General features: G+C 44.2%; 1 long non-coding RNA gene across 2 annotated transcripts; it reads right to left on the reverse strand.

Moving 5' to 3' along the window:
* Window positions 1–316: 316 nt before the first annotated feature.
* Window positions 317–11,689, reverse strand: LOC131835573 (uncharacterized). Of its 2 annotated transcripts, XR_009355241.1 has the most exons (4): window positions 7,960–8,267; window positions 7,180–7,405; window positions 4,302–4,365; window positions 317–677 (listed from the first exon to the last, which is right to left on the reverse strand). It is a non-coding gene; the product is annotated as an uncharacterized LOC131835573 (long non-coding RNA). The 2 variants fall into 2 exon arrangements; XR_009355240.1 differs by lacking the exons at window positions 317–677; window positions 4,302–4,365 and adding an exon at window positions 10,956–11,689 and having other exon boundaries at window positions 4,933–7,405; window positions 7,960–8,228.
* Between the last annotated feature and the right edge of the window lie 6,932 nt (window positions 11,690–18,621).

Below are 18,621 nucleotides of genomic sequence, written 5' to 3' on the forward strand. Positions count from 1 at the left end.
CTGCGGTTCAGAGAGCTCCACATGGCCGAGCTCCCAAGGCGCATGCACGGGGGCGCGGGCGTGCGGGTGCGCAAGGCCGGGCCACGCGTGGACCTCCAGGCTAAGGAATCGCTGGGGGCATCGGAGGGCTCAACCTGCTGTTCCTTACTACGCTTCTCCCTCTCCCGTCTTCCATTCAGCAGAACACAGACCCTCTGGACAGAGATTCAAGTCGTTCCAGATTATCAGTTGGCACACTGCACCCACTTGGTTTCAGTGTGGATCCTGAGATACGGTAGTCACCCCTTCTCTGTGGGGGATACGTTCCAAGACCCCCCAGTAGATGCTGACACCGCAGATAGTACCAAACCCTATATGCGCCATGTCTGTTCCTACACCCACATGCATACCTGTGATAAAGCTTCGGGGACCAATCAGGCTCCCTAAGAGACAGACAGCAGTGATTCACGTTCAGAACAGAACAATCATCACAGTACTCCGTGACACAAGGTAGGTGAATGTGGTCTCTCTCTGTCTGGGCATCTTACGGTCTGTCCTCTCCCTTCTTCTTGTGAGGATGCCAGATGATGAAAGGCTCCGTGATGAGAAGACAGGAGGCCCCAGCGGAGACACTGTGACTTAGCATTAGGCTGCCCAGGAGCTTCCGATGAGGACCACGGTTGACCTCGAGTAACAGACTATGGAAACGAAAACTGGAGGTGAGAAGAGGGAGACCACAGTGACTCTGAACATTCAGAGCACCTGTAGGGTCAGGCACCGTCATAGAGCCTTTTCTCTGGCCTCGCTTTTTCTTTTTTTTTTAAATTTTTAAATTTTTTAATTTTTATTTGACAGACAGATCACAAGTAGGCACAGAGGCAGGCAGAGAGAGGAGGAAGCAGGCTCCCCACTGAGCGGAAAGCCAGATGTGGGGCTCCATCCCAAGACCCTGAGATCGTGACCTGAGCCGAAGGCAGAGGCTTAACCCACTGAGCCACCCAGGTGCCCCACCTTTTCTTTTTTCTTTTTTAACTGAAGTATAATTAACACAGCAGGACATGAGTCTCAAGTACACAATGCAGGGATTCCGAACCTTCATTCCCAGGACTTACTCGTTCTGTCTCTTCCATCTCCCCCCACCCGCCCCCCACAACCATCAATGTTTTCTCTGTATTTATGAGTCTGTTTCTGCCTTTTGTTTTCTTTTCTTTTCTTGGATTCCTCTTTAAGTGAAATTGTATGGCACTTACCTTTCTCGTCTGAATTATTTTACTTAGGTTATACCCTCTAGGTTCAACTATGTTATTACAAATGGCTCAATCTCATCCCTCTTTAGAAATGGCTGAGTAATATTCTTCTGTGTGTGTGTGTGTGTGTGTGTGTGTACACCACATCGTCTTCATCCATTCATCTATCAGTGGACACTTGGGCTGCTTCTGTATCTTGGCTATTGTAAATGATGCTGCTGTAAACATAAGGGTGCATGCATCTCTTTGAATTAGTGTTTTCATTTTCCTTGGTAAACACCCAGTAGTGGAATTCATGAATTGTGTGGTAATTCTATTTGTAACTTTTTGAGGAACTCCATACAGGTTTCTACAATGGCTGCACCAGTTTGCATTCCCATCAATGGTGCATGAAGGTTCTTTTTTCTCCACATCCTCGCTAACACTTACTTTCTTTTTTTTTTTTTTTTTTTAAAGATTTTTTCTTTATTAATCTGACAGAGATCACAAGTAGGCAGAGAGGCAGGCAGAGAGAGAGGAGGAAGCAGGCTCCCTGCAGCGCAGAGAGTCCGATGTGGGGCTCGATCCCAGGACCCCGGGATCACGACCTGAGCCGAAGGCAGAGGCCTAACCCACTGAGCCACCCAGGTGCCCCAACACTTACTTTCTTATAAGTGTTTCTTATTTTAGTCATTCTGACAGGTGTGAGGTGATCTCTCATTGTGGTTATGATTTGCATTTCCCTGATGACGAGTGATGTTGCTTATCTTTTCCTGTGTCTTTTGGGCATCTGGTTGACTTCTTTGGAAAAGAGAACTTGTCTATTCAGGTCCTCTGCCCATTTTTAATCAGATTATTTGGGGCTTTTTTTTTTTTTAAAGATTTTATTTATTTATTTGACAGACAGAGATCACAGGCAGGCAGAGAGGCAGGCAGAGGAGTGGGAAACAGGCTCCCTGCTGAGCAGAGAGCCCAATGCGGGGTTCGATCCCAGGACTCCGGGACTATGACCTGAGCTGAAGGCAGAGGCTTTAACCCACTGAGCCACCCAGGCACCCCTATTTGGGCTTTTTTAGTGTTCATTGTGTAAGTTTGGTGTTTTTTTAAGGATTTATTTTAGATAAAGAGAGAGAAAAAAAGAAAAAAGAAGGGCAGGGGGAGAGGGAAAGAGAGTCTTAAGCAGACACCCACACACAGCAGGGAGCCTGACGCAGGGCTCCATCTCACAACCCGAGATCACAGCTTGAACTGAAAAAGAGTTGGTGCCACACAGGCACCCCAAGTTGTAGAACTTTTTATATATTTTGAATATTAACCTCTTATCAGGTGTATTGTTTGCAAATATCTTCTCCCATTTGGTAGACTGCCTTTTCATTTTGTAGATGATTTCCTTCACTGTGCGTAAGCTTATTATGTTGGTGTAGTTCTAACGGTTTATTTTTTCTTTTGTTTTTCTTGCCTGAGGAGACATATCTAGAGACATGTGCGATGGGTGATGTCAAAGAAATTACTGCCTGTTTTCTTCCAGGAGTTTTATGATTTTAGGTCTCACATTAGGTCTTTAATCCATCGTGAGGGTTTTTTTTGTGTGTGTGGTAAAAGAAAGCGGTCCAGTGGCGTTCCTCTGCATGGAGCTGTCCAGTCTTCCCAACACCATCTGTTGAGCCTGTCTTTTCCCCTTGGATATTCTTGCCTCTGTTGTTGTAGGTTAATTGGCCATATAATTGTGGGTTTATTTCTGGGCTCTCTATTCTGTTCCATTGATCTGAGTGTCTATTTTTGTCTACCCTGGTCTCACTATTACTTTCTGTCTCTCTCTTTTTTGCGAAGTCTTTATAGGGTTTACCAATTTCATTGATCTTTTCCAAGATCCAACTTTTGGTTTTCTCTATTTTTGTTAATTTTCTACTTCACAGATTCCTATTTGTCTTTATTGTCTCCTTTCTTCCTGTTACTTTTGATTTAATTTTTCTTGATTCCTAAGGTAGACCGCTCGATCATTGATTCAAAATTTCTCTTCTGTAATAAAAGCATTTAAAACCGTAAAGTTTCCTCTAAGCACAGCTTTATCTGCACCCCACATATTTTGATATGTCATATTTTCATTCTCTTTAATTTAAGGTATTTTTATTTATTTAGTGAAGATTTTATTTGTTTGTTTGTTTTAGAGGCTGGGAGAGGCAGAGGGAGAAGGAGTGAGAGAATCCCAAACAGACTCCCCACTGAACAAGGAGCTTGACTCGGGGCTCGATCCCAGGACCCTGAGATCATTACCTGAACTGAAACCAAAAATCAGATGCTCAGCGGACTGAGCCACCCAGGCACCCCTAACATATTTTTAAATTTTCCTTGTGGATTTTTCTCTTTGACTCATGAGTTTTTTAGTAGTGTGTTGCTTAATTCCTAAATACTGGAGGCTCCTCCAGGTTTCTTTTTGTTATTATTTCTCTTTAAAAGAAAACCACAGACCCAGAATTGTATCACCTAGGTTAAGGCCCTAAGTCAGTAAACCAAGACTTAACACCTAACCTAATTACAGTTTCAACGCCCCGGAAATGTAACCTTTTACCAGTGGATATGGGGATTTCCTGATCAGCATTAGGAAATACACTGATATATACTGATAGGCTCCTTCCGTTCCCCTTAAGAGGGTAACCTTGCCTAAGAATGGATTCTTTGCTTTAATTGCCTCTTTTCCACTCCTGCTCTACCTTTAAAAACCCTCCCTTTTCTGTAGCCCTTTGGAGATCTGCTCTACTTGCCAGTTGGGATGCTGCCCGATTCATGAATCCTTTAACAATACCCCTTTGATCTGCAGATTTACTTCATTAAATTTTTTTTTAACATTTATAATTCCATTGTAACCAGAGAACATACTCTAAGATGTCAGTCCTTCATTATTTATTTATTTATATCATGGTCTAGCGTGTGGCTTATCTTGGGGAATGTTCATGTGTTCTTAAACAAAAAGTGTACTCTGCAGCTACTGGGCACAGACATGGACAGAAATGATGAGCGAGAAAATTACAGTTGTAGCCAGTGTGTAGCCAACAGTTCTAGAGCCAAAAGGGTTTTCAAAACTTGTTTGGCAAATACCTTTGACTTGGTGTTGCAGATCTTCAACTGAGTAGGAAATCAAAACACAAACCCAGGAACATTCCTTTTTGAAAAAAAAAAGAAAAAAAGATTTTGTTTACTTATTTATTTGAGCGAGAGAGACAGAAATAGCAACAGAGAGCACGAGCGGGGAGGAGAGAGAGAAGCAGGCTCCCGGCTCCATCCCAGGACCCTGGGATCATGACCTGAGCCGAAGGCAGACGCTCAACAGACTGAACCACCCAGGTGCCCCGCCCCTGCCTAGGAGTGTTTCATGGGAGTCGGGAGGAGCGGAGTCCCTACCAGAGCCCCCATAGCCGCTCCTCTTGAAGCACAGAGGATCCTGGTGGGCATTTCACTGATAGCTCTTGCCTTCTGGTAAGCAGCAGAGCGGCAGGCATTATCACTCTGCCTCTCTCCTCCCCTCCCTGCCTACACTGAAGCCAAATTCTCTCTGCAGTCAGAGATTCAAGGCCAAGGACTTTCTGCCATGTCTCAGTATGGTTTTTTCCCTGGTGGACTTTGATGTGTATCCCAACATAAGGCTATTCACAACTACATGGTTTATAGCGATGTTGGTTTCCTAGGTTGGGTTCCCAAAAGCAAATATTGAGACAGGAGTCATGTGCAAATGATTTATTAAGGAAATACTCCAGGGAGAAACAAGAGAAGGAGTGGGGGAAAGACATATAGGAAAGGTAAGACGCCAGCAAGAGTGTGGTGTTGGCCACGCACCAACAGATACAGAGGGGAGCTCTGAAGGGCAAACCTTGCCTCGGAGTGGGTCCCTCAGACCCCCGCACTGGTCAGTAGCCCCGGACTCAGAGGAGAAGCACATTAACTCCTGGGCACTTCTGGCAAGTTTAGTGTGCAAGGCAGCCTCTATAGCCCAAGGGAGATCCTCAAACAGTCGCAGGGAGGAGCTGGAGGGTCACAGAACAGAAAGGGTGAAAAGGACTGTTATATTGGGATTTATAATAAGAGATATATATCTGGTCTTTGTCCCTATTCCTGGCACAGAGCTCCTAAAATCCTTGGAATTGTCTAAATGATGGGAGTCATGAAGGTGTCTTTTCAAGTTGTGTGAATCGGGTGACCTGGGAAACCCTTAGGTCTTCCTAAAGGGAAGGTCTTGCTAGGTGAGCCAATTTTGCAATCAGAGGGTTGGAACTTTCAGTCCTACCCCCTGACCTCCATGGAGTGGAGAGGGGCTGGAGGTTTGTCATTTGCCAGTGGCTAGTGATATTATCAGTTGCCTACGGAATGAATCCTTCATAAAAAACCAGAAGGATGGGGTTTGGAGAGTTTCTGGGTTGGTGAGCAAGTATAGATTTGGAGAGACAGATGGTTGGAGAAGGCATGGCAGCTCTGTACCCCTTTCCCCATCCCTTGCTCTGTGCAACTCTTCCTTTGGGCTGTTAGTAAGTTACATCCTTTTATAATAAATTGGTAATCTAGCGAGTTCAGTCTTTTTCTGTGAGCTGCTCTAGCAAATTAATTGAGCCCAAGGACAGAGCCATGAGAGCCTCCAATCTATAATGTTTGGTCAGAAGCCCAGGTGACAACCTAGACTTATGGTTGGCACCTGAAGAGGGGAACAATCTTGTAGAACTTTGCCTTAACCCGTGGGATCTGATGTTATCTCCAGGTAGATAGTGTCAGAATTGAGTGGAATTAGATAGGTGGTGATTCATAGAATGACCTGATGTGGGAAAAAACAAGACCTGTTGGAATTGGAATCAGAATTGGAGGGACTGAAAGGGATACAGGTGAAGCACCATTGCTATGGTAGGACACTTACGAATGAAAGAGCTTGACATACATTTTTTTTAAATGCTCTGCACTACTTTAGTAAGATAGCATTTAGTATATGTTGGTTTTTAAGTGGGTGCCCCTGAGAGTATAGAAGAAAGTTTCGTGAGTCAACCCATTAATATTTACAGATGAGAAAGTTTTGTCTCTTTGATAGCTATGCATCTTGTGCTTGCAAGAACTGAGGGCAAGATCTAGGCTGTTAGATTCAGGTATCTGCACATTCCTTGGACAGTTTTGTTTTCAAATTCCTATTTTTGCCACTTTACGGCCTTGCCTAACATCTACAGTGAATTTCTTGCTGTCTCTGAGAGGCTTCACAGACTTCCTTCTCAGTATCATCTATAAAGTGTGTGTCCCATCTTATTAAAGGACAGGGGTACTTCAGATCTAACTGTGGAATCTTTCCACAGCTCTTTGATGACAATATCATCTTACATTTTGCATATGGTGATATTTCTATATCTCCTATGAACATACATTTCTGTTTCTGTGGTCAGTAGTTCTTCATCTGGATGAAATTAAACAGAATAATCCATTGTATGCTTTAAAAATGGCAGGCATGGGGCCCTGGGTGGCTCACTTGGCTAAGCGCCTACCCTTGGCTCAGGTCATGATCCCAGGGTCCTGGGATTGAGTCCACAGTCGGGCTCCCTGCTCAGTGGAGAGTCTGTTTCTCCCTTTCCCTTCCCTCTGCCCCTCTCCTCCCCTTCCCTCCCCTGCACTCCTGTTCTGTCTCTCTCTCTCCGGCTCTCAGATAAATAAATATACAAGTAAAGAAATAAACAAAATAAAAATTGCAGACACAAGAGTACTGTGACCCACAATGGGACATGTAAGAACACATCAGTAGCTCTCATCAGACTTCTTTACCATAGTTGCTTTATTCACCTGAGCCGTCCCGGGATCATGTGAGCCAAGTGAAGGAGAAGATTCTTGGGCACCATCAAGTGGCCATCTGGGGTATTACCTCAGGTCACCTGGGTGAAGAGTCCAGCCTCTCAGATGCCCCCCCCAACCCCTGCCCCCTGAATGTGGGGGCTGGTTTTGGAGCAGAGCAACTTACAAGAAAGTTGTCAGAGGAACCTGGTTGGTAGGTGAGGAAAACAAAGCAATGGCCTAAGAGGAGAGAAACGGTTGCAGCAGCCAAAGCATTTTCAGCTAGAGGAACTTGCAAGGCTTCTTTGGAAGACAGTGTGTAAGGCATAAAAAGTCCTTAGTCTAAAGACATTTGGAGATTTCTCTTCATTGATTTACTGGTTGGCCATAAATACGAACACCTCCAAAGTCACCTGCAATCAATAAAAACATTGATAGATTTATTAGAAGGTACGTGTGTTGAAAGTAGTCAGCCCATCACCTGTGTAGATAGGAGACATCAAAGGGGAACGTGAACTGAAACCAGTGAACAGATCTATCTATGTACAAGACAGTAAAATGTCTCTGAGGCCATTATAGTTCAGTCAGGTGGACAGTAACAGCATCCATTGAAAACCCGATATTTTAGTCAGGATCCCAACGGGAAAGAGATGGCACGTTGGAAAGGGCACATTTCAGAGAGGTTAATGGAGAGATTACAGAAGTAGGGGCCGAGTTCAGAAACCAACAAGGGATGTAACTAGTAACAGAGAGAAGCTACCCTCATACTTGAGAGGGCAAAGAGAGGCATGGTTATGGGAACAGCTCTCTAGTCCCACCCTTTGATCTACTATTGAGGCATGCCATTGGCCAAGCCCAGCTTCCTGATCCAGAGAGGAATGGACAGTGGATCTGGAGTGCCAAATGGACAAAAATGTAATATACTCAACTTCAATTTGGCTTTAAAAATTAAGAGCATTTTACTTACTTAACAAGATTTCCTGAAGTGGGGAAGCTCCGTGGTTGGTATAATTGGGGATGTCATGGAGGACCCAGTCTCCATCCTTTCCTCCCCATCACAAGAAGGTTGCTGGAGCTCCAGCCGCTTGACTCAGACCTGATCATGATCAGCAGAAGAAAATGACTCTCCCCAGAGGTCTGTTTCTGGGAATGAGGAAACCTTTCTCAGAAGTCTCCCCAGGAGATGTGTCCACATGTGTCATTAGAAGAACTTGATCCATACTGGAACAGTCCCACCTAAGGAAAGGGGACTCAGCTAATCAAGATTTGCCCTGAGCTGGGGACAGTGTCAGTTTCTAGGAGAGGAAGGGGTGTGCATAGATGTTTGCATGAAATCAAGATACCGTGAAGCAAAAAAGAGGGCAAAAAGCTTGCATGAGGGCAAACAGAGGGGATGCAAAAACTGTGAGGCAATTATCAGGTTTCTAGTATGTTGCAGTTGGAAATAGAGTGCAGGGTCTATTGGGGTCCAATGGATGAAGATAATATGACCACCCAGGATAGGTAAAATTAACACGAACGTACTTGGACAGTAGATAGGAATTGTAGTTTGGTTTTCAGAAGGAGTACTGTACCTGCAGGGGAGAAGCTCCCTCCCCTTTCAGGGGGCAACCAAGTCAAAAATAGAAGAAAGCTCCAACCAGATAAATGTCCTAATCACAGAACACAGGCTGGAGGCACACCTAGGTCTACCAACTGTGTGGAGAATTCTAATAGGCAAAAAGGAGTTGTCTCCATGAGTCTTTGTACAACAAAGGTGCTTCCCTCCCCCGCACAAATGGCAGAGAAGAGTGAAGTGCTCACTAGAATCGAGAAAATTAATGTTGAGGCTGACAGGACTTGTTTAAGGAAAAAGAAAGCCTTTTAGATTTTTACACCTAGATAATCATTTAATGTTCTAGCTGGAGTTACAAGCAGTAGAGGTTTTATATTTGAAGCACAATTTAATATTTACCGTCATCAAAGGCCAGACATGTCTAAGAATGTATGCATTTGTGGTAGTCCCAAGTCCCTTGAGGAGGGCTACTTCCTTAGAAGAAAATGAGTCTCTCTCTCTTCCTGATTTGTCATCTCCAAGTAATGGGCTTGGGATTGGCATAACTATAATTTATGTTAGAGGCTTTGTGGCCCCTGAGAACACAAGAAGAAAGACAAATTGAGAAATCTCATTTGAGGCCTTTTAGTGAGGAGGAGGCAAACAGAAGGCTCTTCACATATTGGATGAGAACAGTTTCCAGGAAATGTTATGTTATTTAAATCACTTTTGAGGGGTGCCTCGGTGACTCAGTGGGTTAAGCCTCTGCCTTCAACCCAGGTCATGATCTCAGGGTCCTGGGATTGAGCCCCATGTTGGGCTCTCTGCTCAGCGGGGAGCCTGCTTCCCCATCTCTCTGCCTGCCTCTCTGCTTACTTGTGATCTCTGTCAAATAAATGAATAAAATCTTTTTAAAAAGAGAGAGATATATTTATTTATCTGAGAGAGCACAAGTTGGGGGGGAGTAGGCTGAGGGAGAAGGAGATTCCCTGCTGAGCAGGGAGCCTGACTCGGGGCTCGATCTCAGGACCCTAAGATCATGACTTGAGCTGAAGGCGGGTGTTTAACTGACTGAGCCACTCAGGTGCCCCTAGATTTTTATTTTCTTGTAGTATCCTCCATCCTCCCCTTTTTCATCAATTTAAGACAGTTCTGTGCTTATTGGCTCAGATGAGAGATGAAGCAGTAATCAAAGCTACAGCTGTCCCCCGTTACCTGTGCTTTCATTGTCCATGGTCACCATGGTTCAGAAGCAGATGGTTCTTCCTTCCGACATAGCATCAGAAGGTTGGTAGTAGCCTAATGCTACGCCACGATCCTATGTCATTCACCTCACTTCATCAGTCACGTGGGCATTCTGTCATCTCCCCTCCTTATGAGAAGGGTGAGGACAGAGGAGGGCCTGGTGGTAGCGGTGGTTTTGACTTAGGTCATGATCTCAGGGTCGTGGGACTGAGCCCAGCATCGGGTTCCACACTCAGCATGGAGCCTGCTTAAGATCCTGTCTCACTCTCCCCCACTCCTCCTCCCTGCACACTCTCGCATTCTCAAATAAATTAATAAATCTTCAAAGGGAAAAAAAGGGTGAGTACAGAACAATAAGGTAATTTGAAAGGCAGGCCAAATTCATATAACTTTCCTTACAGTATAATGTTAGAATTGTTCTATTACTCATTATCTTTATTTATCTCTTAATTTATACATCTGATATGTATAAACTTTATATGATAAACTTTATCATAGGTATGTATGTATAGGGAAAAAACAACATATGGGTTCAGTACAATCTGCGGTTTCAGGCCTCCACTTGGGGGGCGTGGTCTTGGAAGGACCCCCGAAGATAAATGGGGACTACTATAGTCTGAAAACAATAGTTTCCAGAGGCCTACACCTATTAAGAAGACAGGGTTCTCTACGAAGACCAGATAAAAGCCCCTTATAAAGGGGAAAGATAAATGAGGAAGTGGTTTGTGAGAACAGTGATGAGGTGGATTCAGGAAAGGAAGGCCTGGGGCCCCGCTTCCTGGCCAGCACCCCAGGGAACGTGACTGCAGAGAGGGCACTGCTGTCTAGATGTCCGGGCCAGCCATGCCCAGGCAGCCTCTCCAAGATCCCCAGGTCCTTGCTTGGCGCTATGGCAGCAGAGAGACTCCCGTGGCCCCCAGACTGGGAATGGAAGTTGAGGAGAGAGCCCACTGCTGGGAAGAAGACACAGGCCCGGGGACAGGACACTACTTTGTGACTACGGAGAAAGATGACCAGGACCGCACACCCTTGACACACTGGCACAACGTGAGCCTCTAGAACTTCGACAGCAGAAAGGAAAGAAGACCCCAAATTCCAGAGATGAATGTGCTATCACTCTAGCTGATTGGGGTTCTACAACATAAAATTAACTAAAAATAAAAAAAATGGTATTTATTGCATACCTGAGTTGTTGGTAAACTGAAGTTCCTGCCATAGTAGGAAAACTCACCATTTGTAAGGGCTTTATGGAGAGCTTCACACCTATTATCTCATTTAAAACCTCATTTCATGCAATGAGAGTTCGCTGCCTCATCCTCCCCTAAGGACTCTTCTGACAAGGCAGACGTAGCACCCAAGAAAAACTTAATACAAACAGATGTTTACTCTGTTGAGCTATCCAGCGATAACTGCAAAGTTCGTCTAGAATATTCAGTGTTATCCACAAGGAACCAGGCATTATGCTAAGGGCTTATGGCACTTCATCCTCACCCTAAAACTGTGAGACATGTACTACCACCTCCATTTTTCAAATATGAAAATAACTTCAGAGTTGTCAGATGATGTGGCTTTTAGATTCAAACCTGCTTGAAGCTTTACTTTATAATCCGTGTGGAAACTAGATCCAGGTGTCCAATAGGAACACCTACAATAGGATTTATGAAGTGAGTTTATTTATAGTTTAAATACACAAATTCCCTTTTATTTTCGGCAACAACCATTCTAAGATTAAAGGAATAATCTTTTTGGATAAATATTGTATTCTGGGAAGCCGTTAAACAAGACCTTTGCAGTTGACATTGTTCTTTCTGTTCTTTTATCTTTCTGAACTTGAGTTTGGATATTTTCCATTAGCCTGTCTTCAAGTTTACTAAGCTCTTGCCTCTGCTGTGTCCACTCTGCTGCTCAGCCCATCTGAATTCTTTATTTCATCCCATTCTTTATTCCATTCTAGAATGTTCATTTGGTTTTCACATATTCCAGTTCCCTATCGAAATTCCCCACTTTGTTAGCATTTTGTCCCACTATTTATTTTTTTTAAGATTTTATTTATTCATTTTAGAGAAAGAGAAAGAGTGATAGGAGGAAGGGGCAGAGGGAGAGAGAGGGTTTCAAGCAGGCTCCCCTCTGAGTGTGAACACAGCTCGGGGCTCAATCCCATGACCATGAGATCCTGACCTGAGCTGAAATCAAGAGTTGGATGCCTCAACAGACTGAACCACCCAGTCACCCCTTCTTTAACATATTTAAATTGTTATTTTAAATCCTTAACATCCAGATCAGGTGTGGGTCTACTTTTATCATCTCATTTTTCTCTCTTGATTATCGGTCACACCGCCCTGCTGTATTAGTTTTCCTATTGCTGCTGTAATAAATAACCACAAATTTAGTGATCCAGGACAACACTGATTTATTATCTTCTGGTTCCGGAGATCAGAAGTCCAGCAGTTTCACTGGGCTAAAGTGAAGGTGTTGGCATTGCTGGCTCCTTCTAGAGTCTCTGGAAAGAATACATTTCTTTGTCTTTTCCAGCTTCTAGGGACCACCTGCATTCCTTGACTTGTGACCTCTTCGCCACATAACTCCAGCTTCTGGCTGCCTCACATCTCTGACTACTGACCCTGACTCTCCTGCCTCACTCTCACTGGAACCCTTGTGCGTTTATCAGTGCCCCACCCCCAATAAACCAGGACCCTCTCTCCAACTCAAGACCCTTAGCCACATCCACAAAGTCTCTGCATCCACAGGTTCTAGGAATTAGGACACATACATCTTTGGGAGGCCACCTGAACGGTCTACTGTACCTGTTTTTTCTATGACTTGTAATTTTCTACTATATGCCAAATATTGTTTATGTATGAAAGAACCACAGAAGTTGAAAATAATCAAATTTTCTCCTGCAGAGTTTACCCATCCCATGGCAACATAGCCCCAAGGGGTGATGCCTCAATCCAATCAGGAATTGAGTTGAGTTGGAGTGAGTTGCATCTTTAATTAGACTCTGTCCATGTCTGTTTTTAATTATCTTGAGAATGAGACCTGCCTTATGTTTGTTGCAGGCCCTTCCCTAGCAGGACTCGACCTTTCAAACACGAAGAGACAGCAGATCTTACTCTGTCTTTCCAGCCCAGGCCCCAGACAGGGCCCCCCCCCCAACCTTACCCCAATCTACTCTAGCACTTACCAAATATCCCAAGGGGTAAAGAACCTCATATCTAGATTCTAGCCTGTAACAATAGTCTGAGTGGCCTCAACAGTTCAATGTAAACCAAGCCCAATCTTTAGCCTATGCCCAGACTTCACAAATGACCCAGGAAAAAAGGACGAATGATCCCAGCTCCCCTAGAAAGGGCTCTTCCTTCTCTATTTCCACTGCTCTGTGATGTCTTTAAAAATATGATTTTTGAAGTTTATCCTTTCCACCCCCTCCCACACCCAATCATTATAGCAGGAACGATGACCTACTGATATCTAGTACATCCTACTCAGAGACAGAAGTTCCTTGTGGGTAACACTGAATATTCTAGAAGAACTTTGCAGTTATCACTGGAAATCTCAAAAAGCTTCTTGCATCTTCTCAGCAAACATAACACAAGGCAGGCTATGTATATATAACCTTAAATTCATTTGGTTGTTTATTTATTTATTTATTTAAGGCATGGAGCCCAGCACAGGGTTTCTACTCATGACCCTGAGATCAAGACCTGAGCTGAGATCAAGAGTTGGATGCTTAACTAACTGAGCCACCCAGGTGCCCCTATTTATTTTTTTAAGATTTTTTAAAAGGTTTTATTTGTTTGAGAGAGAGAGTGCATGCTTGTGCACAAGCAGCGCGGAGGAGCAGAGGGAGAAGCAGGCTCCCCACTGAGTAGGGTGCCCCACAGGGGCTCAATCTCAGGACCCTGGGATCATGACCTGAGTCCAAGGCAGCCACTTACCTGACTGAGCCCCACAGGCACCCCTAACCTTAAATTTAATTAAGATCTTTCTCCATACCTGGTCTCTCTCTTTTTTTAAAGATTTTATTTATTTGACAGAGAGAGAGAACTCACAAGTAGACAGAGAGGCAGGCAGAGAGAGATGGGAAGCAAAACCCCTGCTGAGCAAGGAGCCCAATGCGGGGCTTGATCCCAGGACCCTGAGATCATGACCTGAGCCAAAGGCAGAGGCTTAACCCACTGAGCCACCCAGGGGCTCCCATACCTGGTCTATTTATTTATTTATTTATTTATTTATTTTTAATTTTTAAAGATTTTTATTTATTTATTTGGCAGACAGAGATCACAAGTAGGCAGAGAAGCAGGCAGAGAGAGAGGAGGAAGCAGGCTCCCTGCTGAGCAGAGAGCCCGATGTGGGGCTCGATCCCAGGACCCTGGGATCATGACCTGAGCCGAAGGCAGAGGCTTTAACCCACTGAGCCACCCAGGCGCCCCCCATACCTGGTCTCTTAACTACTTTTTTTACTTTGCTCCTGGGTGGTTAGGGATATAAATATACTTATCTTACTAACACACACTTTGAAAATTCAATACAGTTGATGTAATAGGATTTGTTCTTCCTAAGGTTTATCAAATACCATTGCAAACTCTGGTTTTATATTTTTAGAATTCTGTATTTAATACTATGAATAGGTAACATTCTCAGATGTGTAAATGTCAAAAGTGATTAAAAAATACACAGTGAAGTCTTTCTATGATTCTTTCCCCCTTCCCATTCCATAATAGGTATCCTTAATTGTTTCTTACTTACCAGAAAAGATTAAATGCATTTGCAAGCAGATATGTATAAACACTACCACCCCCTTTTATTACACAGACCATCATATATTATGCTCCCCAGTTTGCACCTTGTATTTTTTTAGTTGAAAGGGAACTTACCAGTTCATGTACTTGACCTCCCAGCAGGATCCAGGGCATGGGACAATCCAGTCAGAACCCGGTTTCTTTCCCACTCCCGCCCATACTCTCCTCTGTGGTGGTTTCTTCCAAAGTTAGTTCCCACTCCTCCTCTACGGGGTGCTTCCTTCCCAGTCCCGGTTCTAAGATGTCACCCTAACAGGCTAGCAGCCCCACCAGAAAGGGTGCACCTGCCAGGCTCCCAGTACATTCTAACAATGGACTAGCTGGAATCCCAGGCCCATCCCTCAACCAATCATGGGGACCAAGACAGTGGGAGACGCTAACTGGCCAGGCGAAAGTCACTTGACCACCTCTGAAGCGCTAGGCTTGAGAGGTCAGTCCCCCAAGGGCATGGGCTGGGAGTTGGAGGGGTGGCTCTCCAAAGGGGTATCATGGTGCTGCGAGCAGAAAGGTAAAAATGACAGACATCTGCTACTATGAAAGATGCTATTTCATTGTCTTTGGAGTTGTTTGGTGGGGGGTGGGGGGGGGTGGTTTGGCTCCTTCATGCCTGGAAGCTGTGTTGTTATGCCTAACACAGGTGTTACTATCTCAGGTGTGGCTGAGGGGACACAGCCACTAGCACTGACCTCTTGGAAAACGCCTCAGGGCGCAGAGGGCTGTTCAAACTGTGTTTTGCTGGATTCTGTATTGGTCTCTGATGTCTGTTAACCACGGGGCCCAGGGAACAGCCAAAGCTGTTTACATCTCACCTGCAATCCACTTTTGCAAGCTTGGAAAGACCTTTTACAAACCCTCCAACCCATCCCAAGTCTGTACCCACAGCCACCTCCTTTATATAATCCCCACAACGCTTGCTGGGATTTCCCCTGCTCTAAATCAACCCAGGGCTAGGAACCAGACATCTAGGGGCAGCTCCTATGCCCCCCAGATCCTGATGGAAGTATTCAGACTAGGACTTTATCATTAAACACTCAAAAGCAAAAAAGGGGGGTTGGTCAGAATGGTCAGGGACAGGAGACAGAAAAAGGGGGGAGGCAACATTACCCACCTAGAGATACAGCTGTCTGACTGTTCTGAAAAATTCTTCTTAAGAGAAAAACAGGCGTGTATTGGGGGATTGGCAAGAAGGGGACAGAGTAGGCTGTGGGCAGGGAGAAGTTGCCGCCTAGAACCAGGGCTCTCTTCCTCCTCCTTCCTTCCTCTCATCAGCCGGAGACAGAAACTAACAACCGCGGCTTCAGGCAGCTAGAAGCCTGAAACAGGAGAAAACCAGTAGGCAGAGAAAAAAAGAACAAAACAAAACCAAAGCCCAGATACAGGGGGAGAAAATAAAAGGTAACTAAATAAATTATGTGTCTGCCTAATATTTTAACACAAATGTGTAATAGATAAATTACATATGTACATACGACATCTAACTAAAAAGAAATTTTCTTAATTTGACCCAATTGGAAATCCAAAATTTGTGTACAGACAATGTATATACCAGAAGAATTTATGTAACAGAGATAAAAACGGTGCTGATTGTCTTTTGTGTGTCTGCAACCCAAGTTCTAAATTAACTTTAGCATTTGCTAAAATGCACCAATTGACGTAACTTCATGGTCTTAATACTGGGGCTCAAATTACAGTTATATCCAGAGATTCCACTATATTTAAACATCGTGTCTGCTATAATCTTAAGAAAGTAACTAAATATAAGATAGAGAAAAGAAGTAGGAATGTCTCACTTTAACTATAGCTTTGTCTAAATTTCCCATAGTCATAATACCCATTGTCCTAAAAATATCCCACATTGGCACACACTCTAACACAACGAGTAATAAATTAAAACTAAATCTTTGGCACTTTCAAATTGGCTTGGTACAATGGGACTCCACGGACCCCTTAGTTAAAATAGCTATTATAGCCCAATGTAAGTTAAAACAGGGCCTTCGAGGATTAAAACTTATTATATAAAACCTAATTAACAAAAGGGTGATTATCCCTGATGCTTTTCCGTTTGACAGCCTAATTTCGCCTGTTCTTAAACTTGGACAAAGTAAAGGGTGCTGGATTCGTTTGCTGGGGTTGTCATAACCAAATACCACAGACTGGGTGACTTAATCAGCAGGAATTGATTTTCTCACAGTTGTGGAAGCTGGGAAATCCAAGGTCATGGTGTCGGTTGATTCAGTTTCTGGTCCAACCTCTCTTCCTGACTGGCTTGTGGGCCTTCTTGCTGTGTCCTCACGTGGCCTTCCCTCTAGTGGTGCAGAGAACGAGAAATCTCTCTCCCCTCTCTCTCCTCTTCTTTTTGTAATGCCACCAGTCTTATTGGATTCAGGGCATGCCCTTATGACATCATTGAATCTTAGTTATCTTTGTAAAGGCCTTATCTCCAAATCCCATGAGGGTGGGGGTTGGGGCTTCCACTTATCAATCTTAGAAGGACATTCATAATCAGTCCACAGCAGGTGACTCATGGTGGATTACTATGACATGAGTGCTCTCATCCCATCCATTGGGTCTTTATATTCAATACCTAATACTATTAAGACTACTGAATCTATCCAGTCGACAATAGGTTTATATTTTGCTCTTATAAATGTGGCTAATACGTTATATCGTGTGCCTGTTCCAACAGCTTCTCAGCTGCATTTCGCCTTCACCCCTGAAGGAGCATAACCCACCTCTTCCGGGGTTGGGGAACCTCAGCAGCTTCACTACCGCATACAGCCAGCACAGACAAGATCTTCCCACGTCCCCCAGGAGCACAGGCATGCCATGACCGATGACATGCTTCTCCAACGAAACTCATTTGACACACTCCTTGCAGACATGTAAGTCCCGTATCTTTTAGTCCTTTGGGGGCTGGTGGTGACATATTCCTCATTTACACCCCCTCCCATCAGTGCCCTCAGAAGCTCCTTCACTGTCGTAGAATCTTTAGCAACTTCTTATGTCTCCTGGAATTTCTAGACTACTTGAAATGGCCGTAAGTTGCCCAAGAGCTTGTGATACAAGAAACTCTCTCTCTTAGCCTCATGTGACACACAATTAAAACAAAAAAGTAACTGGTTACACATTGGGCTTTCCTGGAAATAGAGACTCTCACAGACCTTGAGTCTATGACTTTCCAGATCCATTGTGCTTTTCTAGATATCAGCTCATACCCTCCAGCAACATAACTGCTGAGAAATACACTTAACCTGAGAATTACACCAAGACATTATTGTCAAACTTGTGTTTTTAAAAATATTTTATTTATTTATTTGATAGATAGAGATCACAAGTAGGCAGAGAGAGGCAGGCAGAGAGAGAGGAGGAAGCAGGCTCCCCACTGAGCAGAGAGCCCGATGCGGGGCTTGATCCCAGGACCTTGGGATCATGACCTGAGTCGAAGGCAGAGGCTTTAACCCACTGAGCCACCCAGGTGCCCCTAAACATGTGTTTTTTATTTTATTTTATTTTATTTATTTATTTGACAGAGAGAGATGACAGGCAGGCAGAGAGGCAGGCAGAGAGAGAGGAGGAAGCAGGCTCCTTGCCTAGCAGAGAGCCCGATGCGGGGCTCGATCCCAGGACCCTGAGATCATGACCCGAGCCGAAGGCAGCGGCTTAACCCACTAAGCCACCCAGGCGCCCCTAAACTTGTGTTTTTAATACACTTTACAAACCTGACCAAAATATTGTTAGAGACACCAAAAATTTCCCATTTGTTTTTGTTTTGGCTAATGCTGTATAAATGGAAAACCTGGTTACGGGCTGGCGGAGAAGGACTTCTTATATGTCTCCATTTCAGGCTCAGAGTAAAATGTTTCCTGTGTTGTATGAGGAACTTGGGCCCTACTTCCTGAAAGTCTCCGCTCTCGTCACCCGAAAGTTCCACTGAAATGATTCTAGATAGCCACCGGGCCAACTGTTCTGTGCTTTTTTTTTTTTTTTTTTTTTTTTTTTTTTATCCAGTATTTGTCCTTTTGACATATCTTCACCCATGAATAGCTAA

Source organism: Mustela lutreola, chromosome 7 (genome assembly GCF_030435805.1).
Source record: "Mustela lutreola isolate mMusLut2 chromosome 7, mMusLut2.pri, whole genome shotgun sequence".
NCBI lineage: Eukaryota > Metazoa > Chordata > Mammalia > Carnivora > Mustelidae > Mustela > Mustela lutreola.